Source organism: Dendropsophus ebraccatus, chromosome 1 (genome assembly GCF_027789765.1).
Source record: "Dendropsophus ebraccatus isolate aDenEbr1 chromosome 1, aDenEbr1.pat, whole genome shotgun sequence".
NCBI lineage: Eukaryota > Metazoa > Chordata > Amphibia > Anura > Hylidae > Dendropsophus > Dendropsophus ebraccatus.
Window position 1 is genome coordinate 2494861 of NC_091454.1, and position 20667 is coordinate 2515527.

The 20667-nt window shown below is 50.2% G+C and overlaps 1 protein-coding gene across 1 annotated transcript in view; it reads right to left on the reverse strand.

Annotated features, from left to right (window-relative positions):
* KCNJ8 (potassium inwardly rectifying channel subfamily J member 8) overlaps positions 1-6325 on the reverse strand; it is a 29283-nt gene extending 22958 nt beyond the window's left edge. Inside the window, exon 1 of the mRNA XM_069963734.1 lies at positions 5179-6325. The gene's annotated coding sequence lies outside the window, so the exon portion shown is untranslated. The remainder of the gene's footprint in view (positions 1-5178) is intronic.
* Between the last annotated feature and the right edge of the window lie 14342 nt (positions 6326-20667).

Genomic DNA, 20667 nt, shown 5'->3' on the forward strand with positions numbered 1-20667 from the left:
CACCCCTTATCCACTATACCTCACTACTACACCCCTTATGATGTTGGTCATTTCCAGCATCTTGTACTCAGTATAATGGGGTCACCCAGCTTTCCCAGCATCTAATACTCAGTATGATGGAGGTCACCCAACAAAGCAGCTATGGTTCTTTTATCTTGCATAACCCCTTTAAATTTTACATGGCCATATATGTGAAAAGTAGAAAGCCTTTTACACTGCTCTCAGTCCCTGTTCTCTATGAGTAATGTAGTTAAATATTTCCTTTATTATTTGGAAAGCAGTGTCTTCTGCTGAGGTTCCCTATGGGTAACTTAGTCGGTTGGGGGCCCACTCAGACTTGCTCGCCCCCCCTAGACTGAACCCCTAGCTACGCCCCTGCTGAGAATACAGCCTATCCATCACTAGAGATCAGTGACATCACTGAGAATACAGCCTATCCATCACTAGAGATCAGTGACATCACTGAGAATACAGCCTATCCATCACTAGAGATCAGCAGTGACATCACTGAGAATACAGCCTATCCATCACTAGAGATCAGCGGTGACATCACTGAGAATACAGCCTATCCATCACTGGAGATCAGCGGTGACATCACTGAGAATACAGCCTATCCATCACTAGAGATCAGCAGTGACATCACTGAGAATACAGCCTATCCATCACTAGAGATCAGCAGTGACATCACTGAGAATACAGCCTATCCATCACTAGAGATCACCGGTGACATCACTGAGAATACAGCCTATCCATCACTAGAGATCACCGGTGACATCACTGAGAATACAGCCTATCCATCACTAGAGATCAGCGGTGACATCACTGAGAATACAGCCTATCCATCGCTAGAGATCAGCAGTAACATCACTGAGAATACAGCCTATCCATCACTAGAGATCAGTGACATCACTGAGAATACAGCCTATCCATCACTAGAGATCACCGGTGACATCACTGAGAATACAGCCTATCCATCACTAGAGATCAGTGACATCACTGAGAATACAGCCTATCCATCACTAGAGATCAGCGGTGACATCACTGAGAATACAGCCTATCCATCACTAGAGATCAGCGGTGACATCACTGAGAATACAGCCTATCCATCACTGAGAATACAGCCTATCCATCACTGAGAATACAGCCTATCCAGGCTCGGACTGGGCCACCGGGGGGCCGGGGAAACCCCCGGTGGGCCCCGAGCTGGAGTGGGCCCCCTGGTCCTAGGGGGGCCGGGGGCCGCACCTCCCTTTTTAACTGGAAGCGATCGCAACAATCGCTTCCAGTTAAATGTAAGGAAGTGTTCTGATTGACAGGGCGGGAAGCCGTAGGCTTCCCGCCCTGTCAATCACTCTTGTGACCGCAAGCAGAGATTTGCTTGCGATCACAAGAGTGTCGCAAGCTCCGTTGCGAAGTCCCGGCAGCGCCATCACTGACCTCAGTGTGCGCCGCGGCGGCTAGGACTTCCGGTTCATGGAGCGCATACCGGAAGTCCCAGCCGCCGCGGCGCACACTAAGCTCAGTGATGGCGCTGCCGGGACTTCACATCGGAGCTGCTGATCTGGAGGAGGCCGGCGTCCGACGGGGGATCGTGTGGTTAGGTGAGTTGTCTTGTGTTTTTTTTATTTTTATCAGAGGGGGCAAGATAAGGGGGGTCTGTATACAGGGGGAGGACAACATAAGGGGGTCTGTATACAGGGGGAGGACAACATAAGGGGGCTGTATACAGGGGGAGGACAACAGAAGGGGGTCTGTATACAGGGGGAGGACAACAGAAGGGGGTCTGTATACAGGGGGAGGACAACATAAGGGGGGCTGTATACAGGGGGAGGACAACAGAAAGGGGTCTGTATACAGGGGGAGGACAACAGAAGGGGGTCTGTATACAGGGGGAGGACAACAGAAAGGGGTCTGTATACAGGGGGAGGACAACAGAAAGGGGTCTGTATACAGGGGGAGGACAACAGAAGGAGGTCTGTATACAGGGGGAGGACAACATAAGGGGGCTGTATACAGGGGGAGGACAACATAAGGGGGTCTGTATACAGGGGGAGGACAACATAAGGGGGCTGTATACAGGGGGAGGACAACAGAAGGGGGTCTGTATACAGGGGGAGGACAACATAAGGGGGTCTGTATACAGGGGGAGGACAACAGAAGGGGGTCTGTATACAGGGGAGGACAACAGAAGGGGGTCTGTATACAGGGGAGGACAACATAAGGGGGGCTGTATACAGGGGGAGGACAACAGAAAGGGGTCTGTATACAGGGGGAGGACAACAGAAGGGGGTCTGTATACAGGGGGAGGACAACAGAAAGGGGTCTGTATACAGGGGGAGGACAACAGAAAGGGGTCTGTATACAGGGGGAGGACAACAGAAAGGGGTCTGTATACAGGGGGAGGACAACAGAAGGAGGTCTGTATACAGGGGGAGGACAACATAAGGGGGGCTGTATACAGGGGGAGGACAACAGAAAGGGGTCTGTATACAGGGGGAGGACAACAGAAGGGGGTCTGTATACAGGGGGAGGACAACAGAAAGGGGTCTGTATACAGGGGGAGGACAACAGAAAGGGGTCTGTATACAGGGGGAGGACAACAGAAGGAGGTCTGTATACAGGGGGAGGACAACAGAAGGAGGTCTGTATACAGGGGGAGGACAACATAAGGGGGTCTGTATACAGGGGGAGGACAACAGAAGGAGGTCTGTATACAGGGGGGGGACAACAGAAAGGGGTCTGTATACAGGGGAGGACAACAGAAAGGGGTCTGTATACAGGGGGAGGACAACAGAAAGGGGTCTGTATACAGGGGGAGGACAACAGAAGGGGGTCTGTATACAGGGGGAGGACAACAGAAGGGGGTCTGTATACAGGGGGAGGACAACATAAGGGGGTCTGTATACAGGGGGAGGACAACAGAAAGGGGTCTGTATACAGGGGGAGGACAACAGAAGGGGGTCTGTATACAGGGGGAGGACAACATAAGGGGGTCTGTATACAGGGGGAGGACAACAGAAGGGGGTCTGTATACAGGGGGAGGACAACAGAAAGGGGTCTGTATACAGGGGAGGACAACATAAGGAGGTCTGTATACAGGGGGAGGACAACATAAAGGGGGGCTGTATACTGGGAAGGACAACATAAGGGGGGCTGTATACTGGGAAGGACAACATAGGGGGGCTATATACAGGGGGAGGACAACATAAGGGGCTGTATACAGGGGGAGGACAACATAAGGGGCTGTATGGGGCAAGGACAACCTAAGGGGGCTATACGGGGGAATAGACAACATAAGGGGCTATATGGGGGGTAGGGATGGACAACATAAGGGGGCTATCTATATGGGGGGATGGATAACACAAGCGGGCCAGTTATAAGGGGGATAACACAGGGAGCCATCTATAAGGGACACTGGTTGGGGGCAATTTATAAGGAGGACAACACTGAGGAGGCATCTATAAAGGGCACTACACAGAGGGGGACAACAATGTATAAGGGTAACTATACTGGGTGCGGTGTGTATACAATAGGGCATGCACAGAGAGGGGCATCTACTTTAGTGGACTACACAGAGGGGTCATCTATAAGGGGACTACACAGAGGGGGCTATATACTATAGGGCAGGAATAGGGAACCTTGGCTCTCCAGCTGTTGCAAAACTACAGCTTTAGCTGTGGCTGTCCAGGCATGATGGGAGTTGTAGTTTTGCAACAGCTGGAGAGCCGAGCTTCCCTACCCCTGATATAGGGAATGCACAGAGGTTGTCATCTACTGTAAGTGGATTACACAGAGGGGGATCTCTACTATGGAGAACTGAACAAGGGGCCATCTACAAGGTGTGTACACTATATAATATACATATATATATATATATATATATATATATATATATATATATATATATATATATATATACACGCTACAAATAGTCAGGGCTAACCACTAAGAGAAGGTGTAAAGAGGCCAATACAGATGTGCAGTGTGTAGAGAGATGAGGATGGTGACAGAGCGAGGAGCCTAATATATTTCTCTGGCAGATTCTGTGGATTCGTGGCTCGGAGAAGTTCTCATAATGGCCCAGGACGGATGGAGAAGAAGATGAAAAGGGAAGAACTCCGATCAGAGAAGACGTCCCCTGTGAGTCACTAAATCTATGTGCACTGTAATGTATATGGTGTAGAGCTGGGGCTACCTCTATATGACTGTATGAGGGGATATTGATCTTTTGTTCAGAGGATTTTATTCAGTAGCAGCGGTGGTGTTAGTCAGTATGTGGTGCTGTTAGTCAGTATGTGGTGGTGTTAGTCAGTATGTGGTGGTGTTAGTCAGTATGTGGGGGTATTATTTGTTACTTGTAATCTGGTGCGGTGTTCATTGGTCTTAGTATACCAGATTTGGTCAGTAACAATATGGTAGCAATGGTTGTGGTGTTGCGGTAATATTTCCCCCTTGTATACTGGTAATATTGGTCTCAGTATACAGGATTTGGTCAGTAACAGTATAGCGGTAATATGTATGGTGATACTATTTCCCTCCTGTATACTGGTTTATTGGTAATATCGGTCTTGATAGACAGGATTTGGTCAGTTACTATATAGCGGTAATATGTGTGGGGATATTTGCTCTTTATATACTGGTGTTATTGGTGGCTGTATGACTTGTATCTAAGTATACAGTGCTATCATGCAAAGAATATTGTCTTATAGCCCAATTACACCGGCCAATAATCGGTAACAAGTGCTCCTAGGAAGCCCCATGTAACAGTGCCAGAGATCGGCTGACATGCCAGCAAATGCCCCATAGTCGGCTGATTTGATCTTTTGTGCGGCTAAGATCATTGCTGTCGGCTGCACATCCCCTGCCCTGCTGATTAGTAATCATTTGCAGCCCTATGCTGCCCCATATCACCCCATGTTAATGTTACCATAGATAAGTGCGGTGGCAGAAGGGTGGGCCCCAAGAATGATTTCCCCTGGTGGGCCAAGGCACTCCAGTACGACACTGAGCCTATCCATCACTAGAGACCAGCGGTGACATCACTAGAGACCAGCGGTGACATCACTAGAGATCAGCGGTGACATCACTAGAGACCAGCGGTGACATCACTAGAGATCAGCGGTGACATCACTAGAGATCAGCGGTGACTATCTTCTTCCATCTGCACTGATCACTTACCGTAACTCCACATAGTAGAGATCTGATGGTTCCACCTATAGATATAAATGTCTTCTCTCTCTCCGGACCCCAGAGTGACCGCTCCCTGCACCTCCCTGCACCTCCCTGCACCTCCCTGCAGTCCTGAGCACAGACAGAGCCTTCCCTGCACTGTGATGGGACCCGTGCTCAGTTGCTGTCAGTCCTCGTCTCCGGAGCTGTAGTTCTCAGTGGTCCCTGCACTCGGTTGCTGTCAGTCCTCGTCTCCGGAGCTGTAGTTCTCAGTGGTCCCTGCACTCGTTGTTGTCAGTCCTCGTCTCCGGAGCTGTAGTTCTCAGTGGTCCCTGCACTCGGTTGTTGTCAGTCCTCGTCTCCGGAGCTGTAGTTCTCAGTGGTCCCTGCACTCGGTTGTTGTCAGTCCTCGTCTCCGGAGCTGTAGTTCTCAGTGGTCCCTGCACTCGTTTGATGTCAGTCCTCGTCTCTGGAGCTGTAGTTCTCAGTGGTCCCTGCACTCGGTTGCTGTCAGTCCTCGTCTCCGGAGCTGTAGTTCTCAGTGGTCCCTGCACTCGGTTGTTGTCAGTCCTCGTCTCCGGAGCTGTAGTTCTCAGTGGTCCCTGCACTCGGTTGCTGTCAGTCCTCGTCTCCGGAGCTGTAGTTGTCAGTGGTCCCTGCACTCGGTTGCTGTCAGTCCTCGTCTCCGGAGCTGTAGTTCTCAGTGGTCCCTGCACTCGGTTGTTGTCAGTCCTCGTCTCCGGAGCTGTAGTTCTCGATGGTCCCTGCACTCGGTTGCTGTCAGTCCTCGTCTCCGGAGCTGTAGTTCTCGATGGTCCCTGCACTCGGTTGCTGTCAGTCCTCGTCTCCGGAGCTGTAGTTCTCGATGGTCCCTGCACTCGGTTGCTGTCAGTCCTCGTCTCCGGAGCTGTAGTTCTCGATGGTCCCTGCACTCATTTGCTGTCAGTCCTCGTCTCCGGAGCTGTAGTTCTCAGTGGTCCCTGCACTCGGTTGCTGTCAGTCCTCGTCTCCGGAGCTGTAGTTCTCGATGGTCCCTGCACTCGGTTGCTGTCAGTCCTCGTCTCCGGAGCTGTAGTTCTCTGAAGTTCCCCGGCAGCAGATGAGTCGGTCCTCAGTCTGGACGTTTTCCTGCAGTTAGCGGTGACGTGAGGGGGGGAGGGTCTGCTGGGTCCTGTCCTAGGACTGACTGTCCCTGGAGGCCCGGGCTGCACCCTCAGGGTAATGTGCCAGGTACAGCCGGTCCTGGCACCATAGTCAGGGACATCAAACAGGAGCCAAAACTAACTGTGACCTCTGACCTGCGACAACCGAGCGAGAAGAGAATCGAGAAGAAAGCTAAAGCAATCCACTACGTCTCCTGCAGTAACTGATAGCGGGGACGAGGGAGGGAGAGGGTTAACTGCGGTGGGGGGGGGGGGGGGCAATTATAACTTATCCTTCTCTCATAGAAACAGCACGTCTGGTAAGAAGAGACCCCCAGGTCAGAGACATCCGGCCACAGGACCCCCAACCCTCACTATACAGAGACCCCCCCAGGTCAGAGACATCCGGCCACAGGACCCCCAACCCTCACTATACAGAGACCCCCCCCAGGTCAGAGACATCCGGCCACAGGACCCCCAACCCTCACTATACAGAGACCCCCCCAGGTCAGAGACATCCGGCCACAGGACCCCCAACCCCCACTATACAGAGACCCCCCCAGGTCAGAGACATCCGGCCACAGGACCCCCAACCCTCACTATACAGAGACCCCCCCAGGTCAGAGACATCCGGCCTCAGGACCCCCAACCCTCACTATACAGAGACCCCCCCAGGTCAGAGACATCCGGCCTCAGGACCCCCAACCCTCACTATACAGAGACCCCCCCCGGTCAGAGACATCCGGCCTCAGGACCCCCAACCCTCACTATACAGAGACCCCCCCAGGTCAGAGACATCCGGCCACAGGACCCCCAACCCTCACTATACAGAGACCCCCGCGGGTCAGAGACATCCGGCCACAGGACCCCCAACCCTCACTATTCAGAGACCCCCCCAGGTCAGAGACATCCGGCCACAGGACCCCCAACCCTCATTATACAGAGACCCCCCCAGGTCAGAGACATCCGGCCACAGGACCCCCAACCCTCACTATACAGAGACCCCCCCAGGCCAGAGACATCCGGCCACAGGACCCCCAACCCTCACTATACAGAGACCCCCCCAGGTCAGAGACATCCGGCCTCAGGACCCCCAACCCTCACTATACAGAGACCCCCCCAGGTCAGAGACATCCGGCCTCAGGACCCCCAACCCTCACTATACAGAGACCCCCCCAGGTCAGAGACATCCGGCCACAGGACCCCCAACCCTCACTATACAGAGACATCCGGCCACAGGACCCCCAACCCTCACTATACAGAGACCCCCGCAGGTCAGAGACATCTGGCCACAGGACCCCCAACCCTCACTATACAGAGACCCCCCCAGGTCAGAGACATCCGGCCACGGGACCCCCAACCCTCACTATACAGAGACCCCCCCAGGTCAGAGACATCCGGCCACAGGACCCCCAACCCTCACTATACAGAGACCCTGGCAGATCAGAGACATCCGGCCACAGGACCCCCAACCCTCACTATACAGAGACCCCTGCAGATCAGAGACATCCAGCCACGGGATCACCAACCCTCACTATACAGAGACCCCCGCAGGTCAGAGACATCCAGCCACAGGACCCCCAACCCTCACTATACAGAGACCCCCGCAGGTCAGAGACATCCGGCCACTGGAACCCCAACCCTCACAATACAGAGACCCCCGCAAGTCAGAGACATCCGGCCACAGGACCCCCAACCCTCACTATACAGAGACCCCCAGGTCAGAGACATCCGGCCACAGGACCCCCAACCCTCACTATACAGAGACCCCTGCAGGTCAGAGACATCCGGCCACGGGACCCCCAACCCTCACTATACAGAGACCCCCAGGTCAGAGACATCCGGCCACAGGACCCCCAACCCTCACTATAAAGAGACCCCCCCAGGTCAGAGACATCCGGCCACGGGACCCTTAACCCTCACTATACAGAGACCCCCCAGGTCAGAGACATCCAGCCACTGGAACCCCAACCCCCACAATACAAACCCCCCCCAGGTCAGAGACATCCAGCCACGGGACCCCCAACCCTCACTATACAGAGACCCCCAGGTCAGAGACATCCGGCCACAGGACCCCCAACCCTCACTATACAGAGACCCCCAGGTCAGAGACATCCGGCCACGGGATCACCAACCCCCACTATACAGAGACCCCTGCAGGTCAGAGACATCCGGCCACGGGACCCCCAACCCTCACTATACAGAGACCCCCGCAGGTCAGAGACATCCGGCCACGGGACCCCCAACCCTCACTATACAGAGACCCCCGCAGGTCAGAGACATCCGGCCTCAGGACCCCCAACCCTCACTATACAGAGACCCTGGCAGATCAGAGACATCCGGCCACAGGACCACCACCCCCAATCCACACTCTAGAGACTGCCGCACATCATAGAAAACCAACCACGGGACCGCTACCCCAACCCCCACTATACAGGGACCCCCGCAGTTCAGAGACTGCAGGCCACGGTACACAAAAGCCACTGTAGGAGGAGTCACTGGTGGAGGAAGTGCAGTCAGTTCTACTTAGATTCTCAGTGAGAGAGGACACAAAGAAAACCGTCCAGACAGAAGTAAATCCAGGGCCTGGCTTATGTCAGGACCTTTGTCAGGGACGAGTCAGTTGAGTCTAGCGTTCAGTGAGCAAATGCAATTAGAGACCAACTCTTCTTCTAATAACACTAACACTTTCAATATGCTGAGCACCAACAAGGGAGAGTAGCCAACAAGGAACACCCTGACCCACGTCAGGAACTCGTCTCAAGAGTGCAGAGCAGTATCCTGAAGAAATAGGAACTGACCTCAGTAGGACAAAGCTACCAGTACAAAAAGGTCTACGTGTCCTACTGCGCAGTGCAGGTAAGTGGCTCGTACTACCGTACTGGGACTGGTTCTACGATACCAGAGATAAGAAGGTGGTCAGACATGGTCTAAACGTGAGTACAAGTATCACTTCACTAAACATATCTACCAAAGGTTCAGGAAGAGTACAAGGCTACACTGGGTTTAGGGCTCCTCTGGTAAACTCCTCTTCTCTACTCTCTACAAGCACTACTACAACTCCTTCAACACTCACAAGTGTGTATTGATTTCTACTGTCTGTGAGACGCATCCTGTTAACCTGGAAAGCTCTACAGTAAAGCTGTTATATGTTTATACTAATGCACCAGACTTGTCTATCTCTGCTCACACCAGCACCTATACACACAGCACCAGCACCTATACACACAGCACCAGCACCTATACACACAGCACCTATAAACACAGCACCTATACACACAGCACCAGCACCTATACACACAGCACCAGCACCTATACACACAGCACCAGCACCTATACACACATACACACAGCACCAGCACCTATACACACATACACACAGCACCAGCACCTATACACACAGCACCAGCACCTATACACACAGCACCTATACACACAGCACCAGCACCTATACACACAGCACCAGCACCTATACACCCAGCACCTATACACACAGCACCAGCACCTATACACACAGCACCAGCACCTATACACACAGCACCAGCACCTATACACACAGCACCAGCACCTATACACACATACACACAACACCAGCACCTATACACACAGCACCTATACACACAGCACCAGCACCTATACACACAGCACCAGCACCTATACACACAGCACCTATACACACAGCACCAGCACCTATACACACAGCACCAGCACCTATACACACAGCACCAGGACCTAAACACACAGCACCAGCACCTTTACACACAACACCAGCACCTATACACACAGCACCTATACACACAGCACCAGCACCTATACACACAGCACCAGCACCTATACACACAGCACCTATACACACAGCACCAGCACTTATACAAACAGCACCAGCACCTACACACACAGCATCTATACACACAGCACCAGCACCTATACACACAGCACCAGCACTTATACACACAGCACCAGCACCTATACACACAGCACCAGCACCTATACACACAGCACCTATACACACAGCACCAGCACCTATACACACAGCACCTATACACACAGCACCAGCACCTATACACACAGCACCAGCACCTATACACACAGCACCAGCACCTATACACACAGCACCAGCACCTATACACACATACACACAGCACCAGCACCTATACACACATACACACAGCACCAGCACCTATACACACAGCACCAGCACCTATACACACAGCACCTATACACACAGCACCAGCACCTATACACACAGCACCAGCACCTATACACCCAGCACCTATACACACAGCACCAGCACCTATACACACAGCACCAGCACCTATACACACAGCACCAGCACCTATACACACATACACACAACACCAGCACCTATACACACAGCACCTATACACACAGCACCAGCACCTATACACACACAGCACCTATACACACAGCACCAGCACCTATACACACAGCACCAGCACCTATACACACAGCACCAGCACCTATACACACAGCACCAGCACCTATACACCCAGCACCTATACACACAGCACCAGCACCTATACACACAGCACCAGCACCTATACACCCAGCACCTATACACCCAGCACCTATACACACAGCACCAGCACCTATACACACAGCACCTATACACACAGCACCCGCACCTATACACACAGCACCAGCACCTACACACCCAGCACCTATACACCCAGCACCTATACACACAGCACCAGCACCTATACACACAGCACCAGCACCTATACACACAGCACCTATACACACAGCACCAGCACCTATACACACAGCATCTATACACACAGCACCTATACACACAGCACCAGCACCTATACACCCAGCACCTATACACACAGCACCAGCACCTATACACACAGCATCTATACACACAGCATCTATACACACACCACCAGCACCTATACACCCAGCACCTATACACACAGCACCAGCACCTATACACACAGCACCAGCACCTATACACACAGCACCTATACACCCAGCACCTATACAAAGCACCAGCACCTATACACCCAGCACCTATACACACAGCACCAGCACCTATACAAAGCACCAGCAACTATACACACTAGCCGCACACCTATACACACAGCATGTCAGGACTGGCGCTCATGGCGTCCGTGCCATCGCTCCTGTCTCTGACACTGCTGGTGATGTGGGTGCTCGCTCGCGTTCTCAATCATTAGCTGCACGCAGGAGAATGTGAGCATTTATTTATTGGCATCTTGTAGTGACCTGGTCACATCAGGGTTAATTCATCTCTGGAGTTCTCCTGCTCTCACCTGTGGGGCTCCAGTCTGCATTTAAAGAGTCACTGTCGTATTTTTTTTTTTTTTTTTGCAGAAATCAATAGTCCAGGCGATTTTAAGAAACTTTGTAATTGGGTTTATTAGCCAAATCTGCCATTATCTGCATGTAAAAAGCCTTTTCCCAGGTCCCCCCCTCCTTCCACTTTTTCATCCACTCTGAAAAATCTGAAAATTGTGACTTGTTGCAGGAGACGTCCCCTGTCTGCTCCTATAGAGAGGGGAGGGGGGAGGAGGAAGGAGGGAGGGAGTTAGCCGGCAGCAGAAAGCAGATAACAGAGGATTACAGGCACGGAGCTGGGTGACAGCTGTAATCCGAGCTCAGACAGGTCACTGGTGACTGTCACAGGAGATATCCCTTGAGGGATTTGTAGATTAACTCTTTGTTGTCCTGTTTTGGTCTTTTCTTTAGCTCTCTCCATAGGAGAACAATGAAGACAGGGGGGAGAGCTTCAAACTGATTTTTCATGATAAAAATGCATTTTTCGGATAATAAACCCAGTTACAAAGTTTCTTAAAATCGCCTGGACTATTGATTTCTGCAAAAAAAAAATTCACGACAGTGACACTTTAACCCTTAGACGACCCAGGGCGTATAGTTACGCCATGGAAGTCTGTCCCCAGACGACCTAGGGCGTAACTGTACGCCCTGGGTGTTTCTCCCGCTATGAAGCGCGCTCCGGTGCGGAGCGCGCTTCATAGCAGGTGGGGGCCGGCTGCAATCAGCAGCCGGGACCCCACCGGTAATGACACGCTGCAGCGATCGCGCTGCCGCGTGTCATTAACTCCTTAAACGCCGCGATCGCGGCGCGACCGCGGCGTTTAAGTGTAAGTGACAGGGGGAGTCCCCTGTCACTTACCGATCGGGACCCCCGCAGTGTGACTGCGGGGGTCCCGATCGGTAAAACGGGCCGCCGGAGCTCTCTCACCTGCCTCCGTGCGGTCCGATCGGCGCTCTGGTCACTGAGCCTGCACAGGCAGGCTCAATGAGCAGATCGCCGATAACACTGATCAATGCTAGGCCTATGGCATAGCATTCATCAGTGTAAAAATCCAAGTAGTGAATGTAAAAGTCCCCCAAAGGGACTTCAAATGTGTAAAAAAAAAACAGTTAAAAACACACACACACTACCCCAAAACCCCTCCCCCAATAAAAGTTGAAATCACCCCCCCTTTCCCATTATATAAATAAAACATATAAAAATAAATAAATAGATAAACATATAATATACCGTAGCGTGCGTAATTGTCCGATCTATTAAAATATAACAAGCGTCATTGCGAACGGTAAACGGCGTACACGAAAAGAGGGAAAAAAGTGCGCGGATTACCGATTTTATGTTACATTATATATATAAAAAAATTAATAAAAAGTGATCAAAACGTCCGATCTTCACAAATATGGTATTAATAAAAACTAGAGATCATGGCGGAAAAAATGACACCCCATACAGCCCTGTAGGTGAAAAAATAAAACCGTTATAAGCGTCACAATAGTCCCATTTTATTTATAATTAATTGCCAAAAAAAAAGGATTTCATTTAAAAAAAATATATAACATTAGAGAATCTGTGTAACCTGCATATGGTTGTGTTCAGACCTATAGAATAATAGTATCATGTCGCTGTTACCATATAGTGCATTACGTAGACACAGGAACCCCCCAAACGTTACCATATTGCATTCTTTCTTACGATTTCACCTATTTATATCTTCATAAATAATATATTTGGGATTCCATCATACATAATATATTTGGGGTTCCATCATACATAATATATTTGGGGTTCCATCATACATAATATATTTGGGGTTCCATCATACATAATATATTTGGGATTCCATCATACATGTTATGGTAAAATGAATGACGCCATTACAAAGTACAACTATTCCTGTAAAAAACAAGCACTTACATGGCTTGTAGATAGAAAACTGAGAGTGCTAGAGCTCTTAGAAGGGGAGGAGGGAAAAACGGAAACATTAAGATCAAAATTTGCGCGGTCCACTGGGTCATTTTGGGCCTGGTCCTCAAAGGGTTAAGCTCTGCTAACAGGCTGCTTACTGCCAGTGTTTGGTATCTCTGCACTAGCTAGCTTGGTGAGCTGATCTCTGCAGTCCTGACCTTGCTCTGTCCTCTGACCTTCTCTCTTGCCTGACCCCTTTGTACCTCGCTACCGGTTGGTTTTGACCTTTCTTAGCTGTCTGATTTTGTCCTGACGCTCTTTCCTGGTTTTGACTCGGCCTGTTTGACAATTCTTCTGTGTTTGTCTGTCTCTTGTCTCCCGTCCCCTGCACCCTAGTCAGTGTATACGCAGTCTTCGTGGTTGTCGCCCCCCGGTCTAGTGTGGGGGGGGGGGCAATAGGCAGGGACAGAGGTCGGGGTAAGTGCAGGGCTCACGTTCCTCTGTTGTCTGTTTATCCCGGCCCGGACAGAAACACTGGCCCAAAACAGACCTGCAACCTGCACACGACCAGCTACATTCATTCCACCCATGGAGCCTATGTCAGCTGTGGTCTCACCGGTCCAGGCCTTGACCAGATTGGTCCAAGATCTGACTACCCGCCTTCAGGTCCAGGAAAGCGGGCAGGACTCGGCCCCGGTGCCATCTCTGGCTGTTCAGTCACCTGCACCTGAACCTAAGGTCCCTTCCCAACCTTTTTTCTGGTGTCTGTAAGAATTTTTTTTATTTCGGGAAGGATGTAAATTATATTTTTCTTTACGTCCTTGGTCCTCTGAGACTGAAGTGCAGAAGGTGGGGGTGGTGATGTCTCTCCTGCGGGGTGACCCACAGACTTGGGCTCTTTACCTTCTGACACCTCTGCGCTCTTCACTAGACGACTTTTTCTCTGCTCTGGGACAGATTTATGATGAACCAGATCGACCTGCAGTAGCCATTTCCCATTTGTTGTCTCTCGGGGAAACCTTCCGCTCCTAGGTAGTGGTCGGGAGGACTGCCTAGGAGCTCAGGTACTCCCTAAAATTTCTACAATGTTCCTGCCCTGCACTGTTGAGGTCCAGGTCAGGCTTTGTTGGATTCTGGTGCAGCTGTACATTTCATTGACTATGACTTTGTCTCCCAGGTTTTGCCTTCCATGATTCCGCTGTCCCCTCCTGCCCAGGTGTCTAGTGTGGATTTGACCCCATTGCGTGCTGCTCTGGTCTAATTTCGCATCCCCAGATTAAGTTGAAGGTGGGGGCACTGCATGAGGAATATTGTTCCTTTCTAGTTAGGAAACATTTGTCTGTGGACGTCATCTTGGGCCTCCCCTGGCTCCAGGAACACAATCCCGTAGTTGACTGGGTAACTCTGGATCTGGTTTGTTGGGGTCCTCAGTGTGAGCCCCATCTCTCACATGTTTCTCTCTGTACCACAGTGGCTCGTAATCCCGCATTTCATCTCAGATTTTTCCAAACCTTTGTCTCAAGTTCTTCCTCCTCACAGGGATTTTCATTGTAAAATTGATCTCTTGCCCAATGTCAAGCTGCCTAAGGGTGGTATATATAATCTGTCTGTACCAGAAAGGAAGTCTCTGAAGGAGTATATAGATGAAAGTTTGGCTATTGGGCATATTCAACCTCAGTGTCGGACTGGAGTCCTTGGGCCCACCAGGGGAAATCCTTCTTAGGGCCCACCCTTCAGCCACCGCACTTATCTATGGTAACATTAATGAGGGTCCAGTAACACTGGGTGATATGGGGCAGTGTAGGGCAGCAAATGATGGCTAATCAGCAGGGCAGGAATACACAGATGTGCGGCCGACAGCAATGATTATTACAGCCGCACAAAAGATCAAATCAGCCGACTATGGGGCATTTGTCAGCTGATCTCTGGCACTGTTACATGGGGCTTCCTAGGAGCGCTTGTTACCGATAATTGGCCGATGTAATTGGGCTATAAGACAATTTTCTTTGCATGATAACACTTTATACTTAGATACAAAAGTCATACAGCCACCAATGACACCAGGATATAAAGAGCAAATATCCCCACACATATTACCGCCATACTGTTACTGACCAGATACTGTATACCAAAACTGATATTACCAATAATACCAGTATATAGGAAATATTATCACCATACATATTACCGCCATACTGTTACTGACCAGATACTGTATACCAAAACTAATATTACCAATAATACCAGTATATAGGAAATATTATCACCATACATATTACCGCCATACTGTTACTGACCAGATACTGTATACCAAAACTGATATTACCAATAATACCAGTATATAGGAAATATTATCACCATACATATTACCGCCATACTGTTACTGACCAGATACTGTATACCAAAACTGATATTACCAATAATACCAGTATATAGGAAATATTATCACCATACATATTACCGCCATACTGTTACTGACCAGATACTGTATACCAAAACTGATATTACCAATAATACCAGTATATAGGAAATATTATCACCATACATATTACCGCCATACTGGTGTTGACCAAATCCTGTATACTATGACCAATATTACCAGTATACAAGAGGAAAACATTACCGCCACACCGCAACCATGTTGTTACTGACCAAATCCAGTATACTAAATCCAATAAAACACACTACCAGATTACAAGTAACAAATAATACCACCACATACTGACTAACACCACCACTGCTACTCACTAATACCACCACATACTGAATAACACTACCACATACTGACTAACACCACCACATACTGACTAACACCACCACTGCTACTCACTAATACCACCACATACTGACTAACACCACCACATACTGACTAACACCACCACTGCTACTCACTAATACCACCACATATTGAATAACACTACCACATACTGACTAACACAACCACATACTGACTAACACCACCACTGCTACTCACTAACACCACCACATACTGACTAACACCACCACTGCTACTCACTAATACCACCACATACTGACTAACACCACCGCATACTGACTAACCACCACTGCTACTCACTAATACCACCACATACTGACTAACACTACCACATACTGACTAAAACCACTGTGTACTGACTAACACCACCACTGCTACTCACTAATACCACCACATACTTACTTGATACCACCACATGCTAACACCACCGCTGCTACTGACTAATACCACCACATACTGACTAATACCACCACATACTGACTAATACCACCACATACTAACACCACCGCTGCTACTGACTAGTACCAGCACATACTGACTAACCCCACCACTGTTACTAAATAAAATCCTCTGTACACAGATCACTATCACCTCATCCAGTCATATAGAGGTGGCCCCAGCTCTACACAGGCTCTATACACCATATACATTATAGTGCAGTAACATCAAGTGACTCACATGGGACGTCTTCTCTGATCGGAGTTCTTCCCTTTTCCTCTTCTTCTCCATCTGCCCTGGGCCGTTATGAGAACTTCTCCGAACCACGAATCCACAGAATCTGCCAGACAGACATATTAGGCTCCACACTCTGTCACCATCCTCATCTCTCTACACACTGCACATCTGTATTGGCCCCTTTACTCCCTCTTTCAGTGGGTAGCCCTGACACTATGTAATATATATATATATATATATATCCCCCTTATAGTATATACCCCCTCTCTGTAGACACCTTATATATGGTCCCTTGTTCAGTCTTCCATATAGATGGCCCCATGTGCATCTACTATAGTAGAAATCCCCCTCTGTGCAGTCCCCCTATAGTAGATGACAAACTCTGTGCATCCCCTATATCAGGGGTAGGGAACCTTGGCTCTCCAGCTGTTGCAAGACTACAACTCCCATCATGCCTGAACAGCCACAGCTAAAGCTGTCGTTTTGCAACAGCTGGAGAGCCAAGGTTCCCTATCACTGCTCTATAGTATATGACCCCCTCTGTGCATGCCCTATTGTATACCCCCCCCCTGTGTTGTCTCCCTTATAAATGGCACCCCTATGTTGTCCCCCTTATAAATGGCTCCCCTGTGTTATCCATCCCCCATATAGATAGCCCCTTATGTTGCCCATCCCCCATATAGATGGCCCCCTTTTGTTGTCCATCCCCCTATATATTAGGAGTAAGGAAAGAGGATGGTACCTGGCTGAATAATTCTATATGTATGTCTGTAGTGCAAACAAGAAATAGTGAAGGAAGAAGGACTATTGTGGTGAGCCCGGCATATTATACAATAAGCAGCTTTATTAGATGATCATAAAGTGCAGAGTACATAGAAAGTGCAATAGAGGTGTGATGGAGTTATTATAAAAGCTCGGGTGCTGGCGGGTGAGGTGACCCTGTTATACCCTACCTATACTAGCTGAGGGAGCGCTGGGTAAGGCGTCCTCCACCAGACGGCTTCTGGCCCTGCACTGATTCGTCATATACAGGTATGTAGGTATGGAGTATATATGTCAGATCGATGGCTTTGGTGAAATAGGCAGCGACCGGTGTGCAGTAAGGGGAGTTAGGAGACTAGGATGGTGTCTCAGGTCAGTACACGGCAATAATGAGGAATATAACATTGGTATATACTATCGTATGTGCTCTCTACAATTCCTATGATATTAGGAGTGTGTAGCAAGTTTCCACTTCTTCCAGTTACTCCGACGCGTTTCCCCTCGGTGGTGTACAGAGGTTCATCAGGGGGGTATCCTGGAAGTGTTATGGTTTCGGTGGTCTGGAGGACCATCTTAGTGTGGAAATGGTCTTGGAAGCAGCTGGTGTTCCATAGAGAGTGTTGATGGTCCTGATGTAGGTTATGTAGGTGTAGTATAGAGGATGTGGCGATCAGTCTGTGTTAGCAGAGCTCCCAGGATAGCCCCTAATGATAGGCTCTTTCCTATATATGTGGTTGTGCAGAGAATCATATGGTGATAGATGTAGTTGATGAACAATTAGCCTTAGGTCACACATGTGGCGTTGTCCTGCCCCGATGTAAGGCACGGCAGCAAGGTTAAGACCTGGGGGGCAGGAGGGAGTATACCCCCTTGTTTGGATGATGAATTTGGCAGATTTAGAAATGTCTTAGCATGTCAATGATGTGTGGCATGCCGCCGGGCTATATTCTCAAGGGAAAGAGATGCTGTGTCCCTCCCTCAGATGCTCGACATGCAGGATCTAGTTGTGCAGAGGCCGCATCCTGTCCTGAGGCGCCTGGTGTTGCTTTTTGTATAATATACTGGGCTCACCACAATAGTCCTTTTTCCTTCACTATTTCTCATCCCCCTATATAGCCCCCTTCTGTTGTTCTCCCCCCTATATAGCCCCCTTCTGTTGTTCTTCCCCCTATATAGCCCCCTTCTGTTGTTCTCCCCCCTATATAGCCCCCTTCTGTTGTTCTCCCCCCTATATAGCCCCCTTCTGTTGTTCTCCCCCCTATATAGCCCCCTTCTGTTGTTCTCCCCCCTATAAAGCCCCCTTCTGTTGTTCTCCCCCCCATATAGCTCCCTTCTGTTGTTCTCCCCCCTATAAAGCCCCCTTCTGTTGTTCTCCCCCCTATATAGCCCCCTTCTGTTGTTCTCCCCCCTATATAGCCCCCTTCTGTTGTCCACCCCCCCTATAAAGCCCCCTTCTGTTGTTCTCCCCCCTATATAGCCCCCTTCTGTTGTTCTCCCCCCTATATAGCCCCCTTCTGTTGTCAACCCCCTATAAAGCCCCCTTCTGTTGTTCTCCCCCTATATAGCCCCCGTCTGTTGTCCACCCCCCTATATAGCCCCCTTCTGTTGTCCACCCCCCTATATAGCCCCCTTCTGGTGTCCCCCCCCATATAGCCCCCTTTTGTTGTTCTCCCCCCTATATAGCTCCCTTTTGTTGTCCACCCCCCCATATAGCTCCCTTCTGTTGTTCTCCCCCCTATATAGCCCCCTTCTGTTGTTCTCCCCCCTATATAGTCCCCTTCTGTTGTTCTCCCCCCTATATAGCCCCCTTCTGTTGTTCTCCCCCCAATATAGCCCCCTTTTGTTGTCCACCCCTTAAACAGCCCCCTTTTGTTGTCCACCCCCTATAAAGCCCCCTTTCGTTGCCCCCCCGCCCCCCATATAGCCCCCTTCTGTTGTCCCCCTCTGAAAAAAAAAACTCACCTTACAACACGCTCCCCCGTTGGTCGCGGGTCTCTTCTTCTATCTTCACGTCAGCAGCATCCTGGTGAAGTCCCGGGCTGCACGCCGCCTCTGAGTTCAGTGTGCGCGGCGGCGGCTGGGAACTTCTGGTACGCACTCCCAGCCGGAAGTCCCAGCCGCCACCGCGCACACAGAACTCAGAGGCGACGTGCTGCCCAGCCCGGGACTTCACCAGGATGCTGCTGATCTGTCGGGGGCCGGGGCGGAGGTGACACTGACACTCTTGTGATCGCAAGCAAACGCTGCTTGCGGTCACAAGAGTGATTGACAGCGCGGGAAGCCTATGGCTGTCAATCAGCACACTACATTTAACTGGAAGCGATTGTTACGATCGCTCCCAGTTAAAAAGGAAGGTGCGGCACCCGGCGACCAAGTGGGGCCCCCGGGAGCACGGGGCCCCGGCTGGAGACCACATTGCTGCAGTCTCCAGCCCTGTGTCCCACTCCAGCTCGGGGCCCACCAGGGATTTCCCCGGCCCCACGGTGGCCCAGTCCGAGCCTGTTTGACCTTCTGAATCACCAACTGGGGCTGGTTTCTTTTTTGTTGAAAAGAAAGACGGTGGGCCAAGGCCATGCTTAGATTACCGGGAACTAAACAAAATTAGTGTCAAGAACTCTGGGCCACTTCCCCTCATTCCCGACCTTCTGAATCAGGTTTCTGGGGCACAATGGTTCTCCAAACTAGATTTTAGGGGAGCTTATAACCTGATTCGGATCCGGGAGGGGGATGAATGGAAGACCGCGTTCATTATGCCTCTGGGGCACCTTGAATATCTTGTAATGCCTTTTGGTCTGTGCAATGCCCCCGCGGTCTTCATTTTTCATGATTATATCGGGGTCTTTATGGTGGTCTACCTGGATGACATTCTTGTTTTCTCTCCAGATCTGGTTTCCCATCATGAACATCTCCGTCTT